This window comes from Protopterus annectens, chromosome 2.part1 (assembly GCF_019279795.1).
Source record: "Protopterus annectens isolate FY-2018-M chromosome 2.part1, PAN1.0, whole genome shotgun sequence".
NCBI classification, from domain to species: domain Eukaryota; kingdom Metazoa; phylum Chordata; order Ceratodontiformes; family Protopteridae; genus Protopterus; species Protopterus annectens.
The window spans coordinates 1,783,550,753-1,783,567,555 of record NC_056729.1 but is presented as its reverse complement, the minus strand read 5'-3'; positions in this window follow the sequence as shown (position 1 = coordinate 1,783,567,555).

Here is a 16,803-nt window from a genome sequence, read left to right as displayed (position 1 = left end):
ATCTGAAGGATGTCTTACTTAATTTTCCTTCTTTTCCTCAGTTTGGGTTTTATGGATACTCTCTCATTTAAACCTTTCCCATTGTCTGCTCTTAATCGTATAATCCAATCATTCTCTCTATCCTCCGTGTGATTGCGAATATCTCCTCCTCTACTATTGATTGGTATCACTTCTAAGACTCTGAAATGAAAAGTATGTGTAGAGTCATTTTCTACCACATGTTTAGCTAGAGCGTTATTCTGATAACATTTCTTAATGTGATAAACATGTTCTCTGATGCGGTCTCTAAATCTACGATTAGTTTTCCCTACGTAGAAACACTTGCATACTACGCATACTGCTAGATATACTATATTGGAGGTCATGCAATTTGCTGCATGCGCCAATAGCTATGCTAATATGGTATTGGCGCACTGGGAGGAGGAGGTGTTATTTAAAACAGGAATATTTGTTGAGCATGTCACATTCTATCGACGCTTTGTCGATGACGTCTTCCTTTTATGGAAAGGAACAGCAGAACAACTAGAACTATTCCTTAGAACCATCAATGACCTAACGGGCTTTCTTACCTTCACATTGAATTATTCAAGGAACAAGATTGAATTCCTTGATTTGTACATAGAGAAATTGCCCAATGGGTTGATTAATACAGGGATTTTTCGTAAAGCTTATTATAGTAATTCTCTGTTAGTGAGATCAAGCATGCACCCCTCATTTGTATTTAAGAACATCATAAGAGGACAGGGGATAAGGGCCTCCAGACTTAATCCAACAACTGAAGGTTTCAATTTAGAACTAGATTTGTTGAAGGGTAGGCTATCAGAGAGAGGATACCAAGAACATGAGGTGGAGAGCAATTTACAAGATCTACATAATTTAAGGATAACCACTGCCACACCATATTTTGGCCCTGACAAGCCACATAGTAATACAGCTACTGAGTACAGTTCCCAAGTTGTAAAATTCACGACGTCTTTTACTTCTGACAGTTATAGGATTAGGGACATCATAAGCAAGTACTGGAGCATTTTTGATATAAATGGAGAGATAAAGAATATTGTAGGTGAAACTCCGAAATTCCAATACAGAAATCGGAAAAACTTGAAAAGGATGTTATGTGACACCAAGGGAAGTCAGCCTGTTACTAATATAGGACATACTGAGCCATGTGGCAAATGCAATTTTTGCTCCTATATAGACACAAGCATTACCTTCTTGCACCCAGATACAGGGAAAGTTTTTAAAACTACTACTGCAGCAAATTGCATGACCTCCAATATAGTATATCTAGCAGTATGCGTAGTATGCAAGTGTTTCTACGTAGGGAAAACTAATCGTAGATTTAGAGACCGCATCAGAGAACATGTTTATCACATTAAGAAATGTTATCAGAATAACGCTCTAGCTAAACATGTGGTAGAAAATGACTCTACACATACTTTTCATTTCAGAGTCTTAGAAGTGATACCAATCAATAGTAGAGGAGGAGATATTCGCAATCACACGGAGGATAGAGAGAATGATTGGATTATACGATTAAGAGCAGACAATGGGAAAGGTTTAAATGAGAGAGTATCCATAAAACCCAAACTGAGGAAAAGAAGGAAAATTAAGTAAGACATCCCTCAGATCTATAGATGCATTTGGATTGTATTATTTCTCAATATTTTTAAATGTGTTTATCTATGCTTACATAGAATATGTACTTCAAAGAGTACTGATATTATATAAGTATTTCATATCTTTATATAGAAGTACATATTTTTAATATTGATATAAGTTTTTATGAATATTTTTTAAGTATTTATGTGATGAGTCTTTGACTAGTAGTTTCATTTTAACACTTTTGATATGTGTCATACTTATTATATAGATTTAAACACATTACCAACATGTACTCTCAAGTTTGTTCATATTTATAGGTATATATTCTTTGCATTTGCATACACAAGCATGGACGGCTGCCATTTATATAATACACATATACATTTCAGAGATTTACATACATTTCTGCACATGCATTTCATATATTATTTCATCACACCAGCTTATACATATATATATCTTTAGATTACTCAGCATACTATAATATGCACTTGTGACACTACATATGCATACATGAGCCTAGGGATCCAGTTCATTTTATACATATTTTTATACATGATTGTTATATATTTACATTTATATTTATATATATATATATAAGTATCTTTTCAATATGATGTAAGACAATTATATAAGTATACTAGAAGGAATATGATTTTCTATCCACTTACAAATTTGTTTTAAAAACAGTGACATTTCCCTTTTAAGTTAGTGATGTAATTATGTTTAATTGAACTGCTAAGATCATATAAAAACAGCTCTTTGATTTATTTGTATTAGATAGACCTGATGAAGCTATTATTGGCGAAAGCGCTTGTCTGAATGAAATAAAATTTATTATTTTTGCTTGATTCTCTGGAGATTCCTTGGACTTTGGATACCTTTATCATGTTTATATCTCACTGCTTCACCCTCAGCTAACCAGATTTTTTGGACTCCATTTGTTATTTCTCTTCTAACTGAGGGCGTTTACCGTAGTGGTGGTTTTATTTTATTATTTTATTCTAATATTTCAATTAATAGTGTTTATTTTGATTTATTTGTGAAAGGCATGAAATTAATTCCTAATCCCAAATTTAATTTAACAGAATTATTGATAGATTTTAAGAAATATGTTAGGAAGATTAATTTGGAAGTGTTTTTTAAAAATACACCAAAATTGATTATACCAATACTATTTCAAAATCAAGTAACTTGTTAAATAAAACTAGTACTTTTACACCACCTAATCATCCTACTATAGACACCTTTGATAAGGTAGTAACAAGGGAATTATATCAGGAATACTTTAATTTGAAACAGACTACCAATATTAGTAACTTATCAAATGACGAAATGAAATTATTAAATGATATCAGGAATGATTACAATATTAGATTAATGAAACCAGATAAGGGGGGAGGGATTGTGCTATATGACAATATACAGTATATTAAGAAAATATATGATATTCTATATTTAACAGGAAATTATGAGATGATTTCAATTAACGAACTGCATATAGCATACCAACAAATTGATTCTTATATTGAGGAATACCTATTAGATGATCGTATTACAGAAGAAATTTATAAATTCATAAAGGTAAAATTTCCCAAAGTAGCCACCCTTATAGGAATACCCAAGGTGCATAAAGACACTACAGATCCTCCTTTTAGACCGATAGTGTCGGGTAGTCATTCCAAAACATTTCCCATCGGTAAGTATATAGACATTAAATTAAAAGATATGTATTCGACTATTAAACATATGGTCAAAGATTCATGTTTTTTTTTAGCCAACTTTCCAACTGACATTATAAAGAATAGTAATATTACTACTGTCACAATAGATGTCATTGACTTGTTCTCCTGTATCCCAAAACAGGAAGGCTTGGAGGCCTTCAATAATAGTATAGTTAGACACACCAATCTTGATTGGGATGAGATTTGTTTACTGGTTGAAATGATGTCCATAGTTTTGGACAATAATTTCATATATTTTGAAGGAGAATATTTTAAGCAAACCAGGGGGGTAGCTATGGGTGCAGCTTGTGCCCCCATATATGGCAACCTGGTTATGCTTAATTGGGAAGACACTCTCTTATTTCCCAGTAAATATTTTTGTCATGTAAAATACTATTCAAGATTTCTTGATGATATTTATATTTTGTGGGAAGGAGAACAAGAAATGTTGCAACAATTTATTAATTTTCTTAATACCAGCAGTGATTATTTGAAATTTACACATTCTCAGAATAATAAAGGCTTACCGTATTTGGATACCCACATTTACTTTGATGAGGGTGAAGTTTACTCGAAAATACATAGAAAAAGTACCTTCTCTAATAGTTACTTAGCCTACAATAGTTGTCACCCACCCAAAGTTAAACATAATGTTTTCAAGGGTCAATGTATCCGTGCAGCATGCATGGTTTCGAATTTTGAAGATATGAAAACTGAATTGGAATACATTAAACGTTTATTCATCCAAAGGGGGTATCCTGAAAAAATATTGGATGAAATAATTGTATATGTTACAAATCAGTGGAATATAAAATATAGACCACTATTGGGAGCTGGTGACATATCACTTAATAATTTTGATAATAATACCCCTATGAACATAACTACTTCTAATTTTCAGAGATTATTTATATTACAATATAATTTAGGGGTAGATCAGATTAAAAGAATTATTTATAAATTTTGGTATGTTTTAAGTAGTGATATAAACTTAGTCAAACTATTGGGAACTAAACCAAACTTCATATATAAAATGGGTAGAAATATGAAGTCTCTGATGGAACATAGATATACGGAGAAGAAAGGAAAAAATTTCTTGGGTGACACTAATAGAAGTAGTAAATGTGGATTTTGCAATGAATGTAAATATAAGTCCTTGGAAAGCAAGATAAAATTACAGAATGGATTGAAATCTAATATAAGATGTAGATATGGGAACTGTAACACAAAAAATGTAGTATATTTAGCTAAATGTGACAAATGTCCAAATTTTTACATTGGAAAGACGGAAAGATGTCTTAAAAGACGCATATATGACAATATTTATAGTATTAAGACTAAAGATAAAACTAATGCCTTATTTCGGCATGTAGACATTAAAGGTGATGACCATTATTTTAGTTTCAGTATTCTTGATATAATAGAAATGGACCCTAGAGGAGGTGATATCAAAAGTTTACTAGCATACAAAGAAATATGGTGGCAAATATGTCTAGATGCCACCACTCCTCCTGGATTAAATGACTTTATATCAACTAAATCTTTGTTATTTTTATAAAGTGAAATTGCAAGACATTTATACAATTTTAATTAATTCCTGCAGATATTATATAGTTATACTGTTTCACATCTATAAGTAATTATTTGATTAGTTGGATTTTATGGAAAAAAAATTTTTAGTGGGAAAATGAAATAGTCCATCTATCTCTTTGTTGTCCTTTTTGTTATTATTAAGTAATTAATCCATATATGAATATACTAATTTTCACTTTTTCTAATATATACATTTTTAGACATATATTTTTTATACATTTTTCAGGTTCACAAACACATTGATTGTTATTTAGAATATTATATTTATGTTTTGTGTGTTTTTAAAAAATCTGTTGTTTCGTATAAATTCTGTGCTTTTTAATAGATTATTCATAAAAATATTTGATTAATATATAAATTGCTCAGTAACATTTTTATAGACTTTTTAAAAAGAATGAAGTCGCTTTGAATAAGTCTGAGAATTTTAATATTTTGGCATTAGGAATTTTTAACATTTATTGATTATATGTTGTGCAAGTATTGCTTTATTTATTTATTCAATAATGTGTTCATGTATCTTTAAGATGTGGTGAGCGTTTTTGGCACCAAAAAGATTATTTAAGTAGCGGAACAGCCAAATGCTATAGTTCTGATGAAGACCAGTTATCATGGTTGAAAGCGCTTAACTCTGTTTTGTTCATTATATCTTGTTTGTTTTTTCTGTCTGTCGTATCAGTTCGTGCTTAGTTACAATAAACTGTGGAATATCAGATTATCTGGCAGTCATTGGCACTTATTGGTGGTTTCCGAAGGTATTTTTGGAGGTACTGTGGAAGTGATTTTTTATTCAGCTATCATATTGACAACAGACCCCTTAGAGTTGATCCAGTAGTCAGGGACTTTGGGACAAACATAGATAGTAATCTAGCCTTTGATCATCACATGTCTACAGTATGAGGAAGTCATTCTATGTTGCACAACTTATAAACAAACGTATGGCATCTAAGTCCATGGAAGTCATTGTTCCACTGTATTCAGCATTCATCAGATCTATCATTGAGTACAATGCCTCCTTTGGTATGTACTTAACCAGGCATATCCAATAGTTGGAACATCCACAGAGGTTTCTCACTAAAATAATACAAGGCTTAAGTAAAATGTCCTGTGCAGACAACCTCAAGTCTCTATCCCCATATTCTGTCTCCTACAGGCTTTGGAGGGGAGATCTACTCCTGACATACAGGGCATTGTCAAACCCCACTGTGATGGACCTCCTGCATATTTGTAAAACAAACAGCACCAGAATTACCCATTATAAAGACTTAAACCTTGCATGTGGTATAAATAGGACCTGCTGGAGAGACAGGTATATATCCCAGAGAATACCCCATCTCTGGAACAGGTTCCCCATCCACATGAAGCAGAGTTCCTCCCTAACCCAATTCTTGTGCAACTTGGACAATTGGATGAGGAACAGAAAATTCATTCCTTGGTTTGGCACCTATGTCTCTAATGGACACAAAAGTGTTCGAACAAGCCAGGAGTTCAAGTATTGTAACGCACTTTATTTCACCAAATAACAGCGTTTTCGCTCCCGTTAATACAGAAGCTTCATCAGCAATAGCAGGGCGCCAACCCACATGATTTAAAAACTTCTAAGTGACGTATAATTGATGTCACTACCAATTAAAAAATTCAAAACAGTTTTAAAACAACATGCCTTAATAAAACATACATGTTTAAAACATATGTAAAAATATGTAAAATGTATATAGCACAATACATTAAAGCAAGTAAACATTTTTAACCTACTGCCTGGTTAAATAACTAGTATAGGAAATAAATTATAAAGCCGCCACTATATGTATAGTTTTTCTGCAGCACTTCAATCATAAAAGGGGGTTATCTTAAGCCATATAAAGTGTACCAGCTTGTTTAAAGACTTGCTGTTAAATGCTATTCAAAACCAGTTCTACATTGGTTTAATATTTAACTGCAATAACCATTACCTAAGATAACTTCTATATTTTAAGATTGAGGCTATGTTACAGCTATCATTAAGCCCAGGATAGGAGAAGGCATCTAATTGTAGCTGCCACTCCAACTCACGTGTCTCTAAAAGGAGGGATTGCGGTCCACCCCTGATGTCAAATTTAACATTATCTATGCCCATGAATTTAAAACTATGGCCACAATTACTCAAAATATGTTTAGAGAGGGCATTATCGCTCCTCTTATTCTTAATAGCGTAAATATGTTGGTAAATACGGTCCCTAAATCGTCGGTCTGTCTTACCAACATAAAATGCATAACAGCATTCACAAAAAGCCACATATACAATGGACTTGGTGTTGCAATTTATTTTGTGGTTAATTGCATATTTCCTTTCACCAATGGAGAAAGAATTTCCCACTCGTAAATAGGAACACCAGTTGCAACAACCGCAACTGGAAGTCCCTTTTTGTCTAACCATAAAATCGGTTAGTTTATTACGTTGTAATAAATCCTTGAGGTTGTTACCTCTTTTAAATGTGAATAAGGGTGTTGTACCTAGCTTTTCATGTAACCCGGCATTTATAATAAAATACCAATTTTTATGGATGACGGAACACAAAGACCCAGAGTTAATATTAAAAGGAGAAATAAAGCCAATGGAGAAATTTTTCTTATTGTGAGTGTTAAAGGCCACCTCACTGTTTAAAGTGGGTGACATTACCCTCCCCACCAAGTTAGATGGTACAATGCAATTCACAAAGGGAGATTGATGTTCAGTGGGTGACAACAAAGGTACATAAGTGCCATTCAACCGTTTAGAAGATACCTCACGAATTAAATCAGAAATAAAATCTGCTGGATACCCATGATTTAAAGACATGTCAAACAACAGTGAGCATTCCTTATCAAAAGCATCCTCTGTGCTGCACATACGGGCAGCCCTGACCAATTGGCCCTTGACAATAGAACGCTTTTGCCTCCAAGGATGGCAACTTGTAAAATGCAAAAACGAGTTGCAATAGGTTGCCTTCCTAAAAATGGAGGAACAGAATCTGTGGTTAATGGTATCTTTGGTTAACTGAACATCAAGATAGTCAATCTCATTTGATGAAAAATGATGCGTGAATTTTAAAAATTGTGTTGAAGAGTTCATGTGTGCTAATAAGCTCAAAGCATCATCTTCACTCCCTTTAAACAACATAAATACATCATCGAGAAAGCGGGTATAAATCTTAGAGTGCTCTACAAAATGGGGTGATTGAAAAGATATTTTCTTTCCCAGTAGGCAACAAACATGTTGGCTACACTGCTGCCACATGGGGAGCCCATTGCTATACCCTTCTTTTGGAGATAGTAATTGTCTTCAAACATAAAAAGTTTGAGGACAAAACTATATCAAGTAACACCGTAACCAGAAAAATGTCATTGTTGCATGCCCCACAATCCCTGAGCATAAGCTCAATCCATTCAGTAGCCTCTTCGTGTGGTATTGATGTGTAAAGATCAACCACATCGATGGTCAAAAAATTAAGGCTGCTGTCAAATTGAGTTTCATTGATTAAGCTCAGAAAGGACCATGAATCTTTACAGATTTGGGGAATAGTTTTCAGATATTTCCCAATAATGCTGTCGATAAGGCGGGCACATGGATGTGTGATAGAACATCTTCCATCCACTAGAGCACGCATAGGTGGATCAGTAAGGCTCTTATGAATTTTAGGGATCCCAAACATAACGGGGACCTTGGGATAGGAAACATCAATAAAGTTGTAAAGATCAATGTTGATCCTACCCTCAAGGTACAAATCCCTAAAATAGCCCTGGATTTTATTATAAGTGCTTGTTAATTCATTTAACGAAGAGCCTTCATAAGCTGATGAATCTAATACTTGCTGCATTCTAGTGGAGTATTCTGCCCTATCAAATATAACTATAAATATTTAACAGCAAGTCTTTAAACAAGCTGGTACACTTTATATGGCTTAAGATAACCCCCTTTTATGATTGAAGTGCTGCAGAAAAATTATACATATAGTGGCGGCTTTATAATTTATTTCCTATACTAGTTATTTAACCAGGCAGTAGGTTAAAAATGTTTACTTGCTTTAATGTATTGTGCTATATACATTTTACATATTTTTACATATGTTTTAAACATATATGTTTTATTAAGGCATGTTGTTTTAAAACTGTTTTGAATTTTTTAATTGGTAGTGACATCAATTATACGCCACTTAGAAGTTTTTAAATCATGTGGGTTGGCGCCCTGCTATTGCTGATGAAGCTTCTGTATTAATGGGAGCGAAAACGCTGTTATTTGGTGAAATAAAGTGCGTTACAATACTTGAACTCCTGGCTTGTTCGGACACTTTTGTTTTGTTTTAATAGTTTACAGTTCCTTTTTTGAGTCGGTATGTCTTCCAGTGCACCGTCGATCCCGGGTTCACCTAACATTTTTGGCACTAACAGTGCAAACAACTCTCGTGAACAAGTAAACATCCAAGCGCTAATGGTAGCGCTTTCTCAACGACTAGATGTCATGAACTCCCGGTTGGATTCTATTGAAAGAAATAGCGTTAGTCAAGGCCAGACTAACACTTTACCTATGCCGGAAAGCAATACTCAACTATCCGGAGCTAGTAGCGCTGATATTCCAGCTGGGCAGATACAATGTACGATTCTGCCTGCTTCCACTTCTTCAATAGGGGCAGTGAACCTTTTTTCCGGTGAGGTGCACAACATCGGGCAGTTGCCCAATCTTGCTAATACTGCAAACACTAGCAACAATCGGAACGCTGGAGCCAATGAAGGCTCTCAAAATATTTTTACATCTCATCCGATCATTCAACAAGGGGCTGGAGCAGCTGATCCACTTATCGGAGTGCCTTCTATGGCCGAATGGGCTAAGAACTTGAATCATTTTTCTTTTGGCAGACCTACAGGGTCGGGTACACCGGTGGCAGATTCTCCTAGTCCAGGTAATTCTTTTGACACTATAACAATTAACTTGAAAGCCTTGGACTCAAAATTACTTACAATCAAGAAACTTCAATTGGAAGTCTCTTATTTTCAACAGTGTTTGACTGAAGGGGTTATACCCAAGGGACTACGAAGTTCCTTCACACCTACAGGTTTATTCACTGACAACACATTTATCTCTGAGTTAGAGGCATTGTTTAACAAGCAAGGGGCAGAACTGTTAGAGCTTATGATTAAGAACTATTCTAAACACATCAATGTTTTATTGGATGAAGCTTCAACACTCGATGATAACATCAAAGCTGATGTCAATTTTTTTAGGTACAAATTTGACTACCAACGGTCTTTTACTAGCATTGATTCATTGTTAGTTAAGTTGAAAGCTAACAAACTTAAAAAGCTAGTGAGAGATAGAAATGCCTATCAGACTAAGACTGCCTACTTGAACTTGGTTAAAAGGGCTAATAGATCTAGCAACCATATGGAGAATAGCCCTCAAGCCTTGGTAAACACTAATGTGAATGGGGAGGGGGTTGTACAACCCCTTACTGACGGAGGTCCTAGTAGTGAAGGAGGAGAAGAAACCAACGAGCAAGGGCCGAGGAGAAGTAACAGAATTAAATCTTTTAGTAAAAAAGACAACAACAATCATCAGAAGCCTTTTTTAGGGAAGAAAGGCAACCAATACCAGAGGAACAGGAATTGGAACTGACTGAACCTAATGTTAACCGAATAGATGGTACACCTGAGGTTAAGCAAACCCCGACAGTGCTGTCTAATTTGAAGGGAGACTTTTTTGTTTACAACTTTTCTGATATTATTGTTGATGAAGTATTGATAGAGTTGTTGGCTAAAGGTCTGAATTTTGTTCCTGATCATAAATTCAGGCTAGCCAAAACCTTATTGGACTTAAAACTGTTTGTTCGTAAACTCAACTTAAATATTTTCTTCAACAATGATTTGCCCGCTGATATGCCTCATTTGAAGTTGGCAAGTTCCTTCAATCCCCCTCTACATCCCTGCCTTTTCACCTTCGAGAAGGCCTGTGAATTGGATTTTAGACATTTATCTACAACAGATAGGGGAGAAGGGACTACTAAAAACATTTCTCCCGATCAGATTCTGGCTTTGGATAAAATTTGCAGCATGGCAGTTAGAGTGATTAAGCCAGATAAGGGAGGGGGTCTAGTTATATTTGATAGGGCGGAATACTCCACTAGAATGCAGCAAGTATTAGATTCATCAGCTTATGAAGGCTCTTCGTTAAATGAATTAACAAGCACTTATAATAAAATCCAGGGCTATTTTAGGGATTTGTACCTTGAGGGTAGGATCAACATTGATCTTTACAACTTTATTGATGTTTCCTATCCCAAGGTCCCCATTATGTTTGGGATCCCTAAAATTCATAAGAGCCTTACTGATCCACCTATGCGTGCTCTAGTGGATGGAAGATGTTCTATCACACATCCATGTGCCCGCCTTATCGACAGCATTATTGGGAAATATCTGAAAACTATTCCCCAAATCTGTAAAGATTCATGGTCCTTTCTGAGCTTAATCAATGAAACTCAATTTGACAGCAGCCTTAATTTTTTGACCATCGATGTGGTTGATCTTTACACATCAATACCACACGAAGAGGCTACTGAATGGATTGAGCTTATGCTCAGGGATTGTGGGGCATGCAACAATGACATTTTTCTGGTTACGGTGTTACTTGATATAGTTTTGTCCTCAAACTTTTTTATGTTTGAAGACAATTACTATCTCCAAAAGAAGGGTATAGCAATGGGCTCCCCATGTGGCAGCAGTGTAGCCAACATGTTTGTTGTCTACTGGGAGAGAAAATATCTTTTCAATCACCCCATTTTTGTAGAGCACTCTAAGATTTATACCCGCTTTCTCGATGATGTATTTATGTTGTTTAAAGGGAGTGAAGATGATGCTTTGAGCTTATTAGCACACATGAATTCTTCAACACAATTTTTAAAATTCACGCATCATTTTTCATCAAATGAGATTGACTATCTTGATGTTCAGTTAACCAAAGATACCATTAACCACAGATTCTGTTCCTCCATTTTTAGGAAGGCAACCTATTGCAACTCGTTTTTGCATTTTACAAGTTGCCATCCTTGGAGGCAAAAGCGTTCTATTGTTAAGGGCCAATTGGTCAGGGCTGCCTGTATGTGCAGCACAGAGGACGCTTTTGATAAGGAATGCTCACTGTTGTTTGACATGTTTTTAAATTGTGGGTATCCAGCAGATTTTATTTCTGATTTAATTCGTGAGGTATCTTCTAAACGGTTGAATGGCACTTATGTACCTTTGTTGTCACCCACTGAACATCAATCTCCCTTTGTGAATTGCATTGTACCATCTAACTTGGTGGGGAGGGTAATGTCACCCACTTTAAACAGTGAGGTGGCCTTTAACACTCACAATAAGAAAAATTTCTCCATTGGCTTTATTTCTCCTTTTAATATTAACTCTGGGTCTTTGTGTTCCGTCATGCGTAAAAATTGGTATTTTATTATAAATGCCGGGTTACATGAAAAGCTAGGTACAACACCCTTATTCACATTTAAAAGAGGTAACAACCTCAAGGATTTATTACAACGTAATAAACTAACCGATTTTATGGTTAGACAAAAAGGGACTTCCAGTTGCGGTTGTTGCAACTGGTGTTCCTATTTACGAGTGGGAAATTCTTTCTCCATTGGTGAAAGGAAATATGCAATTAACCACAAAATAAATTGCAACACCAAGTCCATTGTATATGTGGCTTTTTGTGAATGCTGTTATGCATTTTATGTTGGTAAGACGGACCGACGATTTAGGGACCGTATTTACCAACATATTTACGCTATTAAGAATAAGAGGAGCGATAATGCCCTCTCTAAACATATTTTGAGTAATTGTGGCCATAGTTTTAAATTCATGGGCATAGATAATGTTAAATTTGACATCAGGGGTGGACCGCAATCCCTCCTTTTAGAGACACGTGAGTTGGAGTGGCAGCTACAATTAGATGCCTTCTCCTATCCTGGGCTTAATGATAGCTGTAACATAGCCTCAATCTTAAAATATAGAAGTTATCTTAGGTAATGGTTATTGCAGTTAACTATTAAACCAATGTAGAACTGGTTTTGAATAGCATTTAACAGCAAGTCTTTAAACAAGCTGATACACTTTATATGGCTTAAGATAACCCCCTTTTATGATTGAAGTGCTGCAGAAAAATTATACATATAGTGGCGGCTTTATAATTTATTTCCTATACTAGTTATTTAACCAGGCAGTAGGTTAAAAATGTTTACTTGCTTTAATGTATTGTGCTATATACATTTTACATATTTTTACATATGTTTTAAACATATATGTTTTATTAAGGCATGTTGTTTTAAAACTGTTTTGAATTTTTTAATTGGTATTGACATCAATTATACGTCACTTAGAAGTTTTTAAATCATGTGGGTTGGCGCCCTGCTATTGCTGATGAAGCTTCTGTATTAACGGGAGCGAAAACGCTGTTATTTGGTGAAATAAAGTGCGTTACAATACTTGAACTCCTGGCTTGTTCGGACACTTTTGTTTTGTTTTAATAGTTTACAGTTCCTTTTTTGAGTCTCTAATGGACACAGGCAACCTTTAAATGGTTCATCTCCCATGCCCTAGCTTGTAAATGTTGCATCTCCCAGGCCCCTTCTTAAACTTATCAAGGCTGTCATGTATGTGGAGCAGGACTAGTTTGTACAGATGGGATCCTAAAAGTAGGTTCAAGCTTTGTTTTATGGGTATCCATTTGGCTTTTTCAAGGGAGATGCAGTGATGCTCACAGAAAGGTGAGTTTGTAATGAATTGCCAGATGCTGTTAGAGATGGTCTGGACTATGGTAATGTTTTTCTTGGAGGCAGAAACAAAAATTCGGAGCCCATATTCAATTTGAGGAAGGAGAACTCCTTTGCCAATGGCTGCTCTGGCTGGTTGGGATAGAAAATGGGAGATATTTTTGTCCCAGAACAGGAGGGTTTATTTTGGCTCTCAATTTGTCTATATGGAAATGGAAGTTTAGTGACTAAACAAGCAATAGTCCTTGGTATTTGACGGTGGAGGTTGTGTCTTTTGTATGGTTGCATAGGTAAAAGATAGTTAAAGAGTTAGGTGCTTGGTGAATTTTCTGTGGAGTTCCAAAAAACATAGTTTTGGTATTGGTGGGGTTGAGAAGTAGTTTGTGATTTATGAGCCATTGGTGGAGCTCATGTAAGTCTGACTGGGGATGGCATTAAATATTGGTGTGAGAGTGACCTGACTGGTAAATGACCATGTCATCAGCATAGAGGATAAGTGAGAGATGGGGAGGTCACAAGGAAGTTTGTTAATGAATATGGAGAAGAAGAGGTGGGGGCAAGAATGGATCCTTGTGGTGCACCTTTGGTAATAGGTGCATATTCTGATTGGGAAGATCCTATTTTAACTCTAAAATGTCTGCCAGTGTGGAAGTTTTTAAACCAGGGAGCAGCATCTTAGTTTGTTTTGGAGAAGACAGTGGTCAATGAAATCAAATGCCTTTGGAAGGTCTATAAATAGGGCACCTGTAAGGAAGCCACTATCAGAGTTTAGCAGGATGTCATCAGTTTAGGATTAACGTGTTGTCATAGTACTTTGTATAGGACAGAATCCCTGTTGTTTGGATGAGAGTAGGTGGTACTGCTGGATATAGAGGGAGAGTTGGGTGCAGACTATCTCTTCAAGAAATTTGCCCAGAATTGAGAGGATTGATATTGGACAGAAGTGAGAAGTATCTTTTGCAGGATTCATGTTGATCCATAGAAGGCAATTTCAACAAACACAAATAAATCAAGATGAATTTGCTGAAACTGCCTTCAGCAAACGTTGAAACAATTTTTTTTTGTAGGGGAAAGCCCCCTGCACCCCATATGGTGGGATGCCCTTCAGAATTATATATATCACCCACAAAACTAAACTATCTAAATAACATTATTAACACATTTAGAAACATATTATACTCAAATGCAGATATCAAATCCTGGTTTGACCTAATAATCCCCTTTAAAAATCACAAAAAACTTCCCGGATAAACTTTACATTAACATTTTTAATGAATGGGAAAATAAAAATTGTATTTGTTGGAAGCAATGTTTTAAAGACTTGAAAACTTTACAACTTCAGCAAATTCTGAAAGACTATAACTTGTCATTGCAAGATTGGTTATTACTACAAAGTGTAATTGCTTATTCTCAAGACTTATGCAGAGGAAAATAATTTTCTTGGGTGACGAAAGCCAGGGTACCTTTGGCTAGGCTTATATAGGCCCTAGGGCCAATAGCCTAGTACCTACCTATGAACCTATGAATTATTCAGAACTCTTCATATTTAGATCAACCTCCCTTAATCACTCTCATATCTGACATATTGACAATTTAGTATCCAAATTACACACCATTTTGTTAAGTAACAGGTCCATTTTAACAACTAAACAATGGAACACAATGACTAAAGGCCTACCTCATAGTCTCTCACAGACAGAAACACTTAAAATTCTTTCTTCAGTAAAATTAATTTCTTGGGGTCAATATTGGAGTGTATTTATTTGGAAGTATTTACACAGAACATTTTTAGCTCCTGACAAAATTGCTATATTCAAAAGATCAGATAACATAATTTGCTGGAGATGTCTAACATCATGTAATGCAGATTGGTTCCATGTTTTCTATGATTGCTCTAAACTAAGGAATTTCTGAGGAGATATTGATGATTTTCTTTCAGCTTTATTTTCAGATTACTTCACATTAACTAAAACTTAAATTTTTCTTAATGTTGATGAAACCTTTTCTTTAAATAAATCAGATTCATACTTATTATGGACGATATTAGCAGTAGCCAGGAAATGTATTACAAGGAAATGGAACTCTACCACCTCTCCAATTCATGGTGAATTTCTCTCCTTATTAGAAGAAATCATAAGCAAGGAAGTCAGAACTAAAGAACTTAGAATATATCCGAGGAGATTTACTAACAATCCATGGACAAAGGTTTCAAACCTAATTGAGACTTTCTGACTTGTCTACAGGCTTTATAATCTTAACAAAACAGAATGACTATCTACTGAGCTCAAACTTCTTTTAACTCTAAGGGATGACACGTGTTAAAAATGGAAACACACCCCCGCAATTGACAGCTGCACCTCTTTTATAATCTTGAATGGTGTTTGCAGACAGGGTATCATGAGGAGACACATTGAATGGTGTTGGTAGACAGGGTATCATGAGGAGACACACTGAATGGTGTTGGTAGACAGGGTATCACGAGGAGATACATTGAATGGCATTTGTAGACAGGGTATCATGAGGAGACACATTGAATGATGTTTGTAGACAGGGTATCATGAGGAGACACACTGAATAGTGTTTGTAGACAGGGTATTATGAGAAGACACATTGAATGGTGCTTGTAGATGGGGTATCATGAGGAGACACATTGAATGGTGTTTGTAGACAAGGGTATCATAAGGAGATACATTGAATAGTGTTTGTAGACAGGGTATCATGAGGAGACACATTGAATGGTATTTGTTGTCAGGGTATCATGAGGAGCCACATTGAATGGTGTTTGTAGACAAGGTATCATGAGGAGTCACACTGAATGGTGTTTGTAGACAGGGCATCATGAAGAGACACATGGAATGGTGTTTGTAGACAGGGTATCATGAGGAGACACACTGAATGGTGTTTGTAGACAGGGTATAATGAGGAGTCGCACTGAATGGTGTTTGTAGACAGGGCATCATGAAGAGACACATGGAATGGTGTTTGTAGACAGGGTATCATGAGGAGACACACTGAATGGTGTTTGTAGACAGGGTATCATGAGGAGTCACACTGAATGGTGTTTGTAGACAGGGCATCATGAAGAGACACATGGAATGGTGTTTGTAGACAGG